Source organism: Acipenser ruthenus, chromosome 17 (genome assembly GCF_902713425.1).
Source record: "Acipenser ruthenus chromosome 17, fAciRut3.2 maternal haplotype, whole genome shotgun sequence".
NCBI classification, from domain to species: domain Eukaryota; kingdom Metazoa; phylum Chordata; class Actinopteri; order Acipenseriformes; family Acipenseridae; genus Acipenser; species Acipenser ruthenus.
This window is the reverse complement of record NC_081205.1, coordinates 24,428,197-24,441,923: the sequence shown is the minus strand read 5'-3', so window position 1 is coordinate 24,441,923 and position 13,727 is coordinate 24,428,197. Positions and strand designations below refer to the sequence as shown.

At 36.4% G+C, this 13,727-nt stretch overlaps 1 protein-coding gene across 4 annotated transcripts in view; it reads right to left on the bottom strand.

The window, feature by feature from the left end:
- The window catches only part of LOC117423350 (F-box-like/WD repeat-containing protein TBL1XR1), a 56,249-nt gene extending 45,718 nt beyond the window's left edge, over positions 1 to 10,531 (bottom strand). For all 4 annotated transcript variants that reach the window (XM_058990192.1, XM_034038969.3, XM_034038971.3 and 1 more), the window contains exon 1: positions 10,196 to 10,531. The gene's annotated coding sequence lies outside the window, so the exon portion shown is untranslated. The remainder of the gene's footprint in view (positions 1 to 10,195) is intronic.
- Positions 10,532 to 13,727: the final 3,196 nt, after the last annotated feature.

The following is a 13,727-nucleotide window of genomic DNA, read 5'->3' as shown; positions in this document are numbered from 1 at the left end:
TCGTACGTCATAATAACCTGTCATTTCATTGAGGATTGGGAAATGAAAAACGTAGTTCTACAGACTCGCGCCACGCCAGAGAGGCATACAGCAGAGAATCTCGCAAATGTGTTAACACCGCTGTAGACCATTCGGGTTTAACTAGGGGGGGAAATCACTGCCTGTGTTCACGACAATGCCAGCAACATCATCTTCGGAGTTTGTTGAATGGGTCTCGAATTTGTGCTTTGCACACACTCTGCAGCTCGCCATCAACGATGGCTTTAAACTTGGTGCCATACATAATGTAGTCGGTGCGGCCAGCCGTCTTGTGTCGCATTTTCATCACAGTGCAATAGCTACTGAGGCTCTGAAGTGGAAACAAAAACAAACAACTCTGCCTGAGCACCGTCTGCTGCAGTATTGCCGGACCTGATGGACATGCTGATTTTTTTAAACAAGAATAAGTGAACATGATGATAATAATGGACATTGCTAGCCTAACTATTCCTAAAGTTTTAGTTAGGATTTTTTTTTTGCTTCCATGGAAGGCTAGTGCGTTAATGCCACTCAGGCCTTTTTGTTAATTCATTTATTTATTAATATTATTAAGCTAGCTACATACATAGCAAGCTGTTGCCTATACAGGCTATTTATTTTTTATTCACTGGAACTCGAACGCACAGGTATGTTTCCGATCTGGTTTAACGTAGACCGGTAGTCTGCATGTTGTGTGTGGTTTGAAAACGTAGGAAAAGTAAATCGTTTAGTTAAGTGGATTGTATAAATTAGCTAGCTAGATAGTCTAATGCATTTTGTATTTCGCTGTTATGACCGGAAAACATTATTGCCACAAGGATGCTAATGTTAAGGCGTTTGCCTCGCAGCTCACATTGCTAAACTATTATTGAATGAAAATTAAATTAATAATTGAATAAAAATTATACTTTTTTTTTTTTTAATTGTCACAACCTTTATAGTTCATTTGAAATTGTAATTAACGGAAAAGCTTGTGACAATATCGGTAAAAAAAATAACACTTGCTTGCAAAATACGAGAGTCTCACACGAGAGTTGACGGTATGCTTATGTTATTGCTGCTGTTATGGCATTTCTGTATGTTTCCTAATAGGAAGGTATTTTTTACATAGCCTAATGTTTATTTAACAAAGTTAGCTAAGTATTTTAAAATAAAGTTCAGAATTTATTGCAATTGCAATAATTGTCACTTTGCATTATTTCGCATTTAATGTACGTCTCATTTTGAATGGGAGGGGGGGGGGGCGACTATTCGATTAGTCGACCTCAACAGCTGTGGAATTATCGATAGTCAAAATATTTGTCGTGCACATCCCTAGTGTATAACCTGTCAAATTCATCAAAGACAAAATGCTTTTTTTCTTTTGTTTATTTCTATTATATACTTATTTTTTTAAAAAACAGTGTACACCATTTTACAGCTATTTTTCCTTATCTAACATCTTGCCCAATGATGGCTAACTGGAACACTGCTGCAGCAAGATGATCCTGGTTTCATACCCTGATGGCTTTTATTGATGTAATTGTTTTTGGGGAGGGCAACATTGTTTCCCTGCACTACTCTCACTGAAAAATAAATACAGAACTGAATTAAAACATAAACACATTGCCATAAGATTTACACTTATTTTAAAATAATACAATATTGTACAGATAATCTCAAAAGCATTTCATTTCTATCATTATAAACATATTGGTCAATCACATTTTAAGTTTCACAAATCGATGAATTGTGGATGTCAAATAAATAACTAATATCGCTTCTGTTCAAATCTAGTAAAAAAAAAAAGTTGTTTTTTTTTTGTTTTTTTTTTTAAATATAGTGTTTAAATCTAAAAAATATGTAAATATGGTAAATGGCAAACTAGGTTAGCAACACTAAAATCGAAAGAAAAAAAATAAAGTTTTTTGCCAGGTAAAGTTTGTCTTGAAATGCTTCTAAACAGTAAACTTCATGGTTTGTTTAAACATCCCAACAAGTATAAGCTTGACCACAAAATTGACTCAGAAATACAGTAAATGTATACATTTTTCTAATCCGCCAATACCTTAGCGACTATGGTGTTGTTTTGCTTGTAACTTTACTTGATTGCTGCATTTAAATGTCAGGTTCATGTATTAAGAAAGCAGTACACTTATTTGCTAACTTACAAAAAAGTAAATAATACCTTCAGTTTAAAAGATTAGTCTGTGCCTTGCCAGAGGCTCTCTTGGCAGCCATTTCTGGGATTCTTTGTAACCAATAGAAGATCAGCTTTTTCCACAGCTAAATGCTGTCCAACAGGCAAAGTATAAAGGCAAAACTTCTTGTCCCTCACACAAACCTTGTCCCGGGCATAGGGCGATATGAATTGCACACCTCCGATATAGGCTTGTGAATATTCTGAAATATTTTCCTTGGAATTTGCTTTTTAATCTTCACATAAACACTGAAATCTGGGGAAAGTCTGTTTTTTCAGCAAAGTACAGAGGTCTTGATAGATGACCTCTGCGTGTGCAAGCAACACCACAAGGTTTTACTCAACACAATGTAATTGAGATCAACATTCTCTTGCATAATGTAATGTATGCTTCTTAACATAAATAACTGTCAGTAAACAAATAAGATCAGTATTGTTTTTTGTTGTTGAGTCGCTGTTGTAAATTTACATTTTCAGTGCCAGTATTATTGTACATTCTTCCACATACTGAATAATACAGGAAACTGCACGGAACGCCTTTTGGGAACATTCCACAGACCCAGAATCTGTAATGAGACTTCCCCAGATGTTTATTCAGAATCATGTCCCGATACCCCGCCCTCTTAACATGCCCAGATCAATCAGACACAAGAGAAGAACTTACGGTATTCTTGGTAAACACGGGCAACAGAAAAATCTGAAAGCAAGAACTACAGCAGATCAATCCTACATTTCATAAGTGACAGCTGGGTAATTCAGCAGGATGGCTGAGTACTGTTGACCAATTAAAGACCAGATGCAGTGTGACAATAACATACACCCCACCATGGCTGTACAAATCTAGAGCTCCATGAAAAATTAGATCACCATAACAGCCTGCATCCACTGTTTGAGGCTACGCTACCAATACAAGTGTAACATATCCTCTGTACTATACCCATGTAATGAGATTGAAAACCTTCAACAAGTTTCTTCCAATTTGAATAGAGTAGATAGTGTTTAATCCAGCCCCTCGGCATGTCAGATCTTTTTTGGCCCAACCAAATCCCTTTTAAAATTAATAATCTTACCCCTCTACGGACTAATTGCCAACTACTACAGTATGAAAAAAAAATACAGGTTTAAGCTACGATACAAAATCTTGTATCACAATATCTCTTTTAACCCTTTCATGACCTACCATTTCAGTGGGATGCTCCCCCAGGACCAGGCTTTTCTGGCTGTATTTGACTCTTCCTATAACAATTCACTAAAAATCTTTTTTTTTTTACAGTAGCATCTTGGAAATGGTGTCAAAAATTTCATTTTTATTATTTATTTATTTTAATGTAAAGTATTTTTATTATGTATTCTGCTTAGAGATACATGTATAGAAATGTGTTACTCTATGACCCGAGGGACCTTACAATACTTCCTGAATGTTTTGTTGAAAAATATGGCTGTTTAGGCAAATTGCAAGATATTGTTTCACCTGAGTGATTGCAATGACATAATACACATTTATTCTCAGGGTCTTTATAAGCAATAACGGACACTACTCTCGATTAAATATTAGTTATTCATTAGTTATTATATAAGAAAAATAAAAAACTGAAATATCTTGCTTGCATAAGTATTCAACCCCTGTGCTGTGGAAGCTCCCAGTTTACACCATGAAAGAAATTGCCCTAACGAGGACACAATTACCTTACCATTGGCCTCCACCTGTGAACCATTAAAGTTGCTGTCACATTTTCTAGATAAAAACCCCACTGTTGAAGGATCATTGGTCAGGCTGTGAATCTGAAGGAAAATGATGACCAAAGAGCATTCTACAGAAGTTAGAGATAAAGTAATACAAATGCATAGATGAGGGAAAGGGTACAAAATAATATCCAAGTGTTTGGATATCCCAGTGAGCACAGTTGGATCAATAATCAGGAAGTGGAAGCTGCATCACACCACCCAGGCACTGCCAAGAAAAGGCCATCCCTCAAAACAGTGCTCAAACAAGAAGGAGCCACAGAGAGGCCAACAATTACTTTGAAGGAGCTACAGAGTTCAGTGGCTGGGAGTGGAGTAATGGTGCACCAGTCAACCATATCAAGAGCTCTGCATAACACTGGCCTGTATGGGAGGGTGGCAAGAAAGAAGCCGTTACTCAAAAAGAACCATCTGAAAGCACGTCTGGAGTTTGCCAGAAAGCATGAGAGTGACCCAGCTGCGATGTGGGAAAAGGTTTTGTGGTCAGATGAGACCAAGATAAGAGCTTTTTGGCCAAAACTCAAAGCGCTATGTGTGGTGGCAGCATCATGCTGTGGGGATGCTTCTCATCAGCAGGGACTGGGCATCTTGTTAAAATTGAAGGAAGAATGGATGGAGCAAAATGCAGGGAAATACTGCAAGAGAACCTGCTTCAGTCCGCTAAAAAACTGAAGCTTGGGAGGAAATTCACCTTTCAGCAGGACAATGATCCCAAGCATAAGGCCAAAGCAACATTGGAGTGTCTCAAGAACAAAAAAGTGAATGTCCTACAGTGGCCCAGTCAAAGTCCTGATCTCAATCCCATTGAGAATCTGTGGCACTATTTGAAAATTGCGGTCCACAAGCGTCGTCCAACCAACCTGAACAACCTGGAGCAAATCTGCCAAGAAGAATGGGCCAAAATCACTCTGACACTGTGTGCGGTGGCTCTACCAAATATTAATGTGTGGGGGTTGAATACTTATGCAAGCAAGATATTTCAGTTTTTTATTTTTCTTAAAAATATTTCCCAACATAAAACCAATGTTACCTTACAATAATTGATTTTGAGTTTCAGTGTTTTAAAATAAAATATCAAACAGAACGAAATTTTTATGTACCATTTGTAATTCAGTAATATGAGAGAATTGGTCACAGGGGTCTGAATACTTTTGCAAGGCACTGTATATATGTGTGTATATATATATATATAAATATATATATAAACATGAGACAGAATACATGTTCTAATATAACTGTCAAATACATTGGATTTACGGCATTTTTCCATGTTTATTTTATTATAGTTTTTTAGGTAAGTTAGAAAATAACCCCTTTTATGTTTAATTGTTCATTTAAATACAGCGTTTTGGCTGAGCAGACGTTTGATATGATGTGCTTGAATAAAACTTTTGAGTTGTATCTGATAGTTTGTCTTTCATTTTAATATTGATGTTGTTTAAATTGTAACCATCATAATGACTGCCGGCGGCGGTTTTAGGTATGAGTATAACCACGGCGGTTCTAGTGTTAAATGGTGAAATACAAAGTAAAGTGTTTGCCTGAAAAACGGGTGCTGCGTAAGTCCACTGTAATGTCATTTTAAATGTTCATAAAACACACATTAACCTTTAAAGCTGAAAAAAGGTCAATTGGAAAATAAATAAATAAATAAATAAATAATGGATTGTAGCTTAACAAAAGCGTAATCAGTCAGACTCAGTCTGTATTGTCAGATGAAAAACAAAAAGTGCTTACAATTTATTCAATCAACATACAGAGCATTTTTGCTAAACGTTGAAAAATTGACATTCAGCTAAAAGTGGGGGTGGAGCGACAGTTCAAACATGGGCTTTAACTCGGCAGAATCCGGTATTTTTTTTTTTTTTAATTGGAAGAATCAGACACGAAGATTGGTCATTTTTGGGGGTAAAGGGAAGGAAGGACGGAAAAGCTTAAGTTGTGCCCTGCAATTTAACTATTATACACAACAGCGTTATTAGTTATGTCATCTCCTGATAAAAATTGTAACGTTTGTTCTTCATTTTGAAAAAGAAATGTGTGATACTCGATTAAGAAATGAGGTTGCTGAATCTACTTTGCATTCATTCAAATCCAATGATAGAACGACCGGGCGAAATGCACCGTTCCAAATTACACCACGTTATTAAGCAGGAGTTTGTTCTAAGTAAATGAATTCTCAGAATCTAGTTGTTTAATTTAGGTTTAACCATTCTTTCTTTTCCATACATTGTGCTTATTCTAAACAAAACACTACATCATAGAGTGCTGTGGTTATTTCACTCACAAGGATGGCCATTTGCATTGTAAATATTTTATGCAGCTCACTGAAATAACATTCATTGAGGCATTGCAGAGTGTATATGGAGTAATTTCTGCCTTAAATCTCATGCCCTCTCAGATCTCCCTTCTGCACTGTAGTACACGAAATGTGCAACAGTAATCCCTAATGACTTCACAAGCCACCAGTAAAGCACCTGTTTTCCGTTAGATATTTTTATCTGATACACAGTCCAAAACAGGAAACCACTCACTGAGCCATAATTTCCATTAAAAATATACTTAAAAAAACCAAAGTAACTAGGGTGCAGATGTCACTTATTGTTTATAAAATGTCTAAACCTTAGGTTAATTTAAAAATAAAAAATTCAGATACAGAAATGTTCAACAGTCATGGTGCCAACGCAGGTAATTTCCTAAAACTGTGCAGTTAAAATTAAACAGCATTTGTAGAGAAACCCACCTCATCACAGTGTGGTTAAAAAACAGTATGATGAAAAAGTTGATGACCAAATCAGGTATTATAGAATTTTAGAAAATGGGCTTTTTATTTCCTGGCATCTCACTGACTAGTACCCTTGGCAGGGGAGTACATTAACTTTCAATAGATGACCAGGAAATAAAAACTCCCAGCATAAGCACCTTTTCACCTGGACAGATATCCCTGAGCCACCTACTCATCGTTTTAAACCACAAAACTTGTTTCTGTCTTTTCTTTGGTAACAGTTGCCATTTTCATGACCTTCCAGGGTGCAGGGTGGGCAGTACTGGAAAATCCCAGACCTTCCAGGAGCTATAAGGCACCGCGCACCCACCCCCCACCACCCCGCCTGTGGCGTCAGGCCTCATTAAGCCCTTAGGCGGTCCAGTATTGCCCAATACTGCCCACCCTGTCGGGTCTTATTGCTTACATATACAATAAGAATTAGCAACGAAAAGTTAAATCCCCATTATTTTTTTTTATTATTATTTAACCAGGAAAGTCCCAAATTGATAAGCAATTCTCTAATGCAAAAATGTGCGTGCGACACACAGATGACCAGATGTATGGAAAGACAGGCACCTCATATAGCCCCAGGAACTGATATACAATGATACCAGAGGTGCATTCAACTAGGAGAACGTTCGTGAACGTTTGCGAACAGTTTTAAACTTTTTTCTGTTGGTGGTTTGTTTGCTAACTAAGGCGAACACTCTGCAGAGGTAGTTTGCATAAAACAATAATGGCAACAGGCTGGGAGAACATTTCTTTGACTCTGGGGGATGGACAAGTTTTGTCAATTTATATGACAAAAAAAGAAGCCGTCGAAAGAGTTACTTCAGGTATGTGTACTATTATAATGTGACTTATTTATAAAATATTGGTATTTTTCAATAAAATTGATGATGATGACGATGATAAGGGTCTGCTTACTTAGAAAGAAAAAAGAATAAAATATGAATTCCAATTTTAAAATAGCTAATCTGGCCGTTTCGCTTTCGGATTTTAGGATGTGTTGCATATCTGAAATGTTTGTGGAACGTTCCAGTAAACCATTCAGCTAGTCTTGTTCAAAGCTAACACAGTTTGTTGCGAAAGTTCGCCTAGTTGAACGCACCTCAGGTTTCATGACAATTGGATAAGTGGTTCTGTGGATATGCAAAAATGTGTGGAGTGTGACATACGCACGTACAACCGCCTCCATTTCCTCCACAGTTTTTTGTACCATCCCATCCCTCAAGTGGGTCAGTAAGAAAAAGCTCCCTATCTAAATTAAGTTTGAACATATTTAAAGCCTGCTTTCTTATTACTTTGCAATTTACTTATTATGTAATGGGTGAACACTTGTGTTTTCAGTCTTGGGTTGACTTACCACTATATCAGGGACTGGGAGAGAGGAACACAGATTTGAGGGCTATGCAATAACTTGACAGATTGTAAAAAGAATTCAATGAAAATACATCACAATTAAAAGATGAAAATGTAGTTGACCAGGAGCCCTGTATATTTTTCTGGAGTATAAAAAAAAAATAAAAGAAATACAAATGTTCAACTCGGCTCAAGCTGCTTCTGTAAATTTCAAATCTCCCCCCCCCCCCCCCCCAATGCTGCTGTCAACTGGCTGCCGAGCAATAGAATTACATAACTCTGCCTGCTGTAATTTTAGACAGTGGAGAACACTAAAATCAGTAATTTAGGAGAGATACATTCTCAACGTCAGGTATGTTCACCAACACAACATCTTATACTGTAACGGGAGTGCCCATAAGTACTCAATCAATCAAGATATCTGAACGTACTGTTCCTACTTTATTAACATTTCAATGACACTATTATTATTTATTTTATTTTTTTTAAATAAAAATTCCAATTCAGTGTTTCGTCATTAAAATGTCTTAGATTTATCTCAGCTTCTATACAACATGCCATAGCATGTACAAGCTTTTGCCACTTTAGAAATTAATAGAGGGTGTCATACTCTACTTGTGGTCCATAGTCAGAACAAACCTTTTGAAATGAGAACATGAGAGATCAAATCCCAAGCTAGTTCCAGCCTTTTACTAGAATCTTAAAACACAGCTAACTAACATGCCCTATTATTAATTGTGGTAAGCGGAACATTGGCTTTAAAACTTTATTCACATTTTTCTTAGTAGCCAACTCATGAGAGAAATGAAGGCAACCCACAAAGCCCAGTCACTCCAAACATCCTCTGGAAAGTAGCTGTATGTGCACACTTTGTTATGCAAAGTTTAATTACAGAAACACTTAAACAAATACACGCCCTACATAGTAAGTACTAGTCAAAGTATTTTTTTAAAATTCCCGCTCACAGAAAGTAAAAAGACACCCACATCAAGGCAAAAATGCGATTAAAATCAAGTTGGTGCCCAGCATTTGGTACAAGATACCTGGTTACACTGAGAAACACTGTAGTATCTTTTTTTAAAATTTTATTTATTTATTTATTTATTTTAACAAAAACAGATATGCTACAAATCCATTCCTGGGAGAGATGTAATTTATTTTGAAAATAAATTCTTCTCCCATTTCATTACACCAAGGTCTGCAACAGTTAGTTAGAAATTCTTACAGTTTCAAATCACCATACAAATGACTGCAAGCTACAGTAGCATATATTTTACATAAATGGCTAAATGTGCTAATTATGGTATTTACATTTGTAGTAAACTGTAGTTACAACTATAAACTCTGGAAACTGGAAACATTCAATTGATTATACACTAAATCCGTTGTTTACAAACACAGCAGTGTTTACAATTGTGAATAAGTTAGATCAATAACAAAATCACAATTGTGATTGTAACAACCTTATCACAACAATAACAACAACAACAATAAAACTATATATAGTATCAACAACAGGGGTCCCAATGTGTCAGCTCCCCTCCCCCAACACCATGGTTACAGTAGGGCTGAGCCACATTTCGGCTACGCAACATTTCTCTAGAAAGCTGGACATTTACAGTGTACACAAACAGAAATAACCTTTACAACAGTACCATAATAATTAAGTATCGCTCCCTCTTCTAATAAACGTGTAAAATTACCTTACAAATACATCTTAAGTGCCACATGAGGGCTGCTTGTTTAAACATGCTTTCCACATGTATTCCCCAATTAACTTTATATCCTTAAAGAAAGTAACAATATAGCCCCAATAACAGCAAGTACAAAAACCACGAATAGTTGGGTTTAATTAATACATTAATTATCATTATTTATAAAGCTACAACAAAATAAATAGGTTTTGTATTTTGGAGATGCACGCCATGTCCCAGACACACAGTGGCCCATCCCCCAGCACACACAATAATTGAAAATACACCACACATCCTTTCCACTGTTTTCAACAGAATTCAATTCAAACATTCACTACTGTTTAACGTTTAAATGTCGTATACTATTTAGGCTACTTTACAGTTTACCACGGCTCTAAAATACATAAAAAAACAATGCTGAAACCAACTTACTTTAGGATCCAGATAACACAGTGGGTGCCTTCTCTGCTCTGCAGCTGTGTGGAATTTACTCTTCAAAAATATATTTTTTAATATGGTTGTAATTTCTCGTTATAAGCCCAGTTGGAGACCGATGTTCGGTAGGTAAATTCCCAAGTATGCGTTATGCTATGGTTTTATTGTGTATACTGTTTATAATTTTTTTTTTTTCAAACTATATAGAAGAGAAATTGAGGGAGATTGTGAGGTTGTTACTAAGAGAAAGAGCCAAACGGTTCATGAGCAGCCAACGGCTCTCTCAGACACTCAAACACAGAAGAGTTGACCAGCCAGGCAGAAATGGGGCAGGCCTCAGCAGCAATTCCTGCTGCAGCTGTATACACACGATGGAGTGCATCGTGTATTAACCAGTCTGCTGGTTTCATTACTGGGGAAATTGCTTACTACAAACAGAAAAAGCGTTGTTCACTTGGAAAATTTACAAGGCATTCTGATTAAAACATTCTGTAATGATGATACCATAGCCTCATTCTCAACAAGTGTCCAATATGTTGCTATTTGACTCTATTTTGGCAGGCTAATATTATGGTAATTAGTAAAATATGTTTGTTGTTTTTAATCCAGTCAGTTCCAGAAACATAGGGCGGTAAAATAAATTATTATTATTATTATTATTATTATTATTATTATTATTATTATTATTATTATTATTATTATAATACCACAGGAAGAACCCCTGTCAACAATGTTCTTGCATGGCTATTACATAACAAGCCACTGAGGAATGTCTGTTGGGTGAATCTCCGATTTCTTTAAAAAAGAAAAAATTGTTAAAGAAAATAAATCATTAAATGATTCGGAAGGGGTAAATTAGTGAAGTTTTTGGAATTTTCAGAACATTCAAAGAGGTATATTTTGCATAACCTTGGATCTAGCCTGTGAGAACATGGACTGTACTAATCCTAACTGGAACCACATCTGACTACAAGGTATCTTTACCCAGGGGCACAAGCAGACTCAATTATGTCAGTGAAGTAAGCAGTAATTGGAAGCTCCCAGAAGAGGAATATATTACTGTATATTCATATGTTATTTAGTAAATAGCATTAGATTGGATATTTACTTTGTGGAGCAGGGCAGGGATTAGCGAAAAGCATGGACAGCAAAATAATAAAGAAGCAAGGTTAAAGATCAAATCTAAATTCACATAACTATGTGAGTGTTGAATCTACGCAGGTACTGATAAAAGAAGATAAAAGAAGATGATGACAAAAAAATACAAAAAACTGTTTTGGACAGAGCTCAATTGAAATAAAAACTGAGCATACCTGTTCTCTTTTGATCTCATTGAGTTAATTAGCTCTGCAACTGTAAATGTTTTCAAAAATATACCATTAAGACCATGTACTATGTAATAATACAGTGGTTTCAAATAAAGAGCCCATGCTAATTCGAAATCCACAAACAGGAGTTAAATCCCCTGTTATCTTGGTTGTGTCAAAATGAAAACGGTATGCAAATATTCCGATCTTTTGCGTGGGAGCATGGGTGGTGGTGTGTTAATGAGTTTTGAGTTTAACCTTCAGCAGACTGTGTGCTCTGTGGTGTCCCCTGATAGGAAAGGTGGGGCTAGACCAGCTGCAAGGTCCTTTGTTGCCATAAACACTGACAATACAGAGACAGCCTTGCTATTGGCTGTGAAGGGTGTGCACTAACCCCCCTCCCCCACTGCACTTTGCCGCACGTGGTGTTAGAACAGGGGATGGATCACGCTACACTGTCAGCGCTGCTGGAGGCACTGGATAGCAGTCGGGAGGCCGAGGAGAGAAGGAGAGAGGAGAGGTACACTGGGAATTTAAACACACATACTCTTCTGTAAAAGGTCAACACACCCCAGAAATCCTGTGTTATTCCCAACACTGCAGGGACATCGTTTATAAGTGCTGTTTAAATTCATGTATCTTAAGGTTATGTTTGTCAATTTTGTTTTTCTAAATGGATAATAAATTAATGATCACAGTGTTGAAAAAAAGTATATTGACATACTGTAGTTCCCACATTAAATCTTTGTTTAAAGCACTAGTTTCCCACAATCATATTCAGTTTTACACTGGCCTCTGTTTACTGCATTCTTAAATAGTTTAGCTTTACGCACTAATTTATCAAACCTTACTGAGTGTCAAGTCTGTTTGCATACCCAGAAGAGGGGGTTAGCCTCCCTGTCCCCATGCCTGATCACTGTATTCTCACAGCAAACACCTACTGTTTTTGCTATACTAATAACATGTTACAGGAAATGCCTATACATAGCTGATATTGTCAACATGAACTTATGTAACAACCTTCTTAAATTTGGAAAACTAACTAAACCTCTATGAACCCTACACCTTTAAGACATTGAAAAGCTTTTTGTCTGAGAGACACATTCACTTCACATTATTAAATAAAAGGATCACAATTGGAAGGGTATGGTAAGCCATGAAACTTTAAAGGAACTATGCAATACTTTTCAGTAACAATATTTGATGACAAAAAGGAATAATGACACTGACTTTTACAAATGACATGTACCGATTATTAAACACCTTTAAGGCACAAAACATGGCTGCGTTCACATCTATATTGTATTTATTGAACACTTCTTTATCTTATTTAAATAGCCTTAAAGGGTCATGTATTACTCAATGGGATCTGTTTAGTTGATCTGAACAACAGCTTACTGTTTCTAAATGCTGTGATTGTTTTAATTACAGGGCGCTTCCTTGTGTTCTACGTATTCTATAGTCAAAAACACACAAGTCTCTCACACAGACTTGTTTAAATCAATTGACTAGATCCCCAGTGAATCATAACAGATGTTCACCTGCGATAGCAGTGCAAACTATGATAACGTGATAAGCTGAACATACAGCTAGTAGAGTTTTGCAGCCATGTACTTGTGCCAACATAAAAAAAAGCACATCCGGTATCATGAACAACAGGTCATTATAAAACATTGTATCAATCATGATGTCGGATAAAAAAATTGTTTTATGGTCTTTCAACATGATTTCGATAGATTAAGCACATTGTATTATTACTGTTATAATTTTACACTTTTTCCTCCCAGCAACATACTTTGGAATACTAGTTTGGAATAGTATAGTTTGGAATACTAACTCTGCAGTGATTGAGTTATGGGTTTGAGGACTTTACTGGGCCCTATTGTTTAAATGCCCTTATTAAAGTTCATAGCGGCTTCAAGTGGTTGTACCTAACGAAAGAATTCCATAAATCATACCTGCCGTGCGCTTCCAGACGCTATACAGATCTCAAATTTGCAGTTTTGAAAGGAACACGTTATAATACATGACAGTGTATCTTACTCTTATTCTGATACAGTATGATACTGCTTCACTTCCTAGGTCATTCCACCTCAGCAGTGTCTTTAGGGTCAAAGCAAGTTATTGTATGTTTCAAATAAGGTATATTGGAGTTGTTGATTATTTTTAGCTCAACTATACAGCATAATGACAGCCTTCAGTGCAAGTATGTGATAAGCACA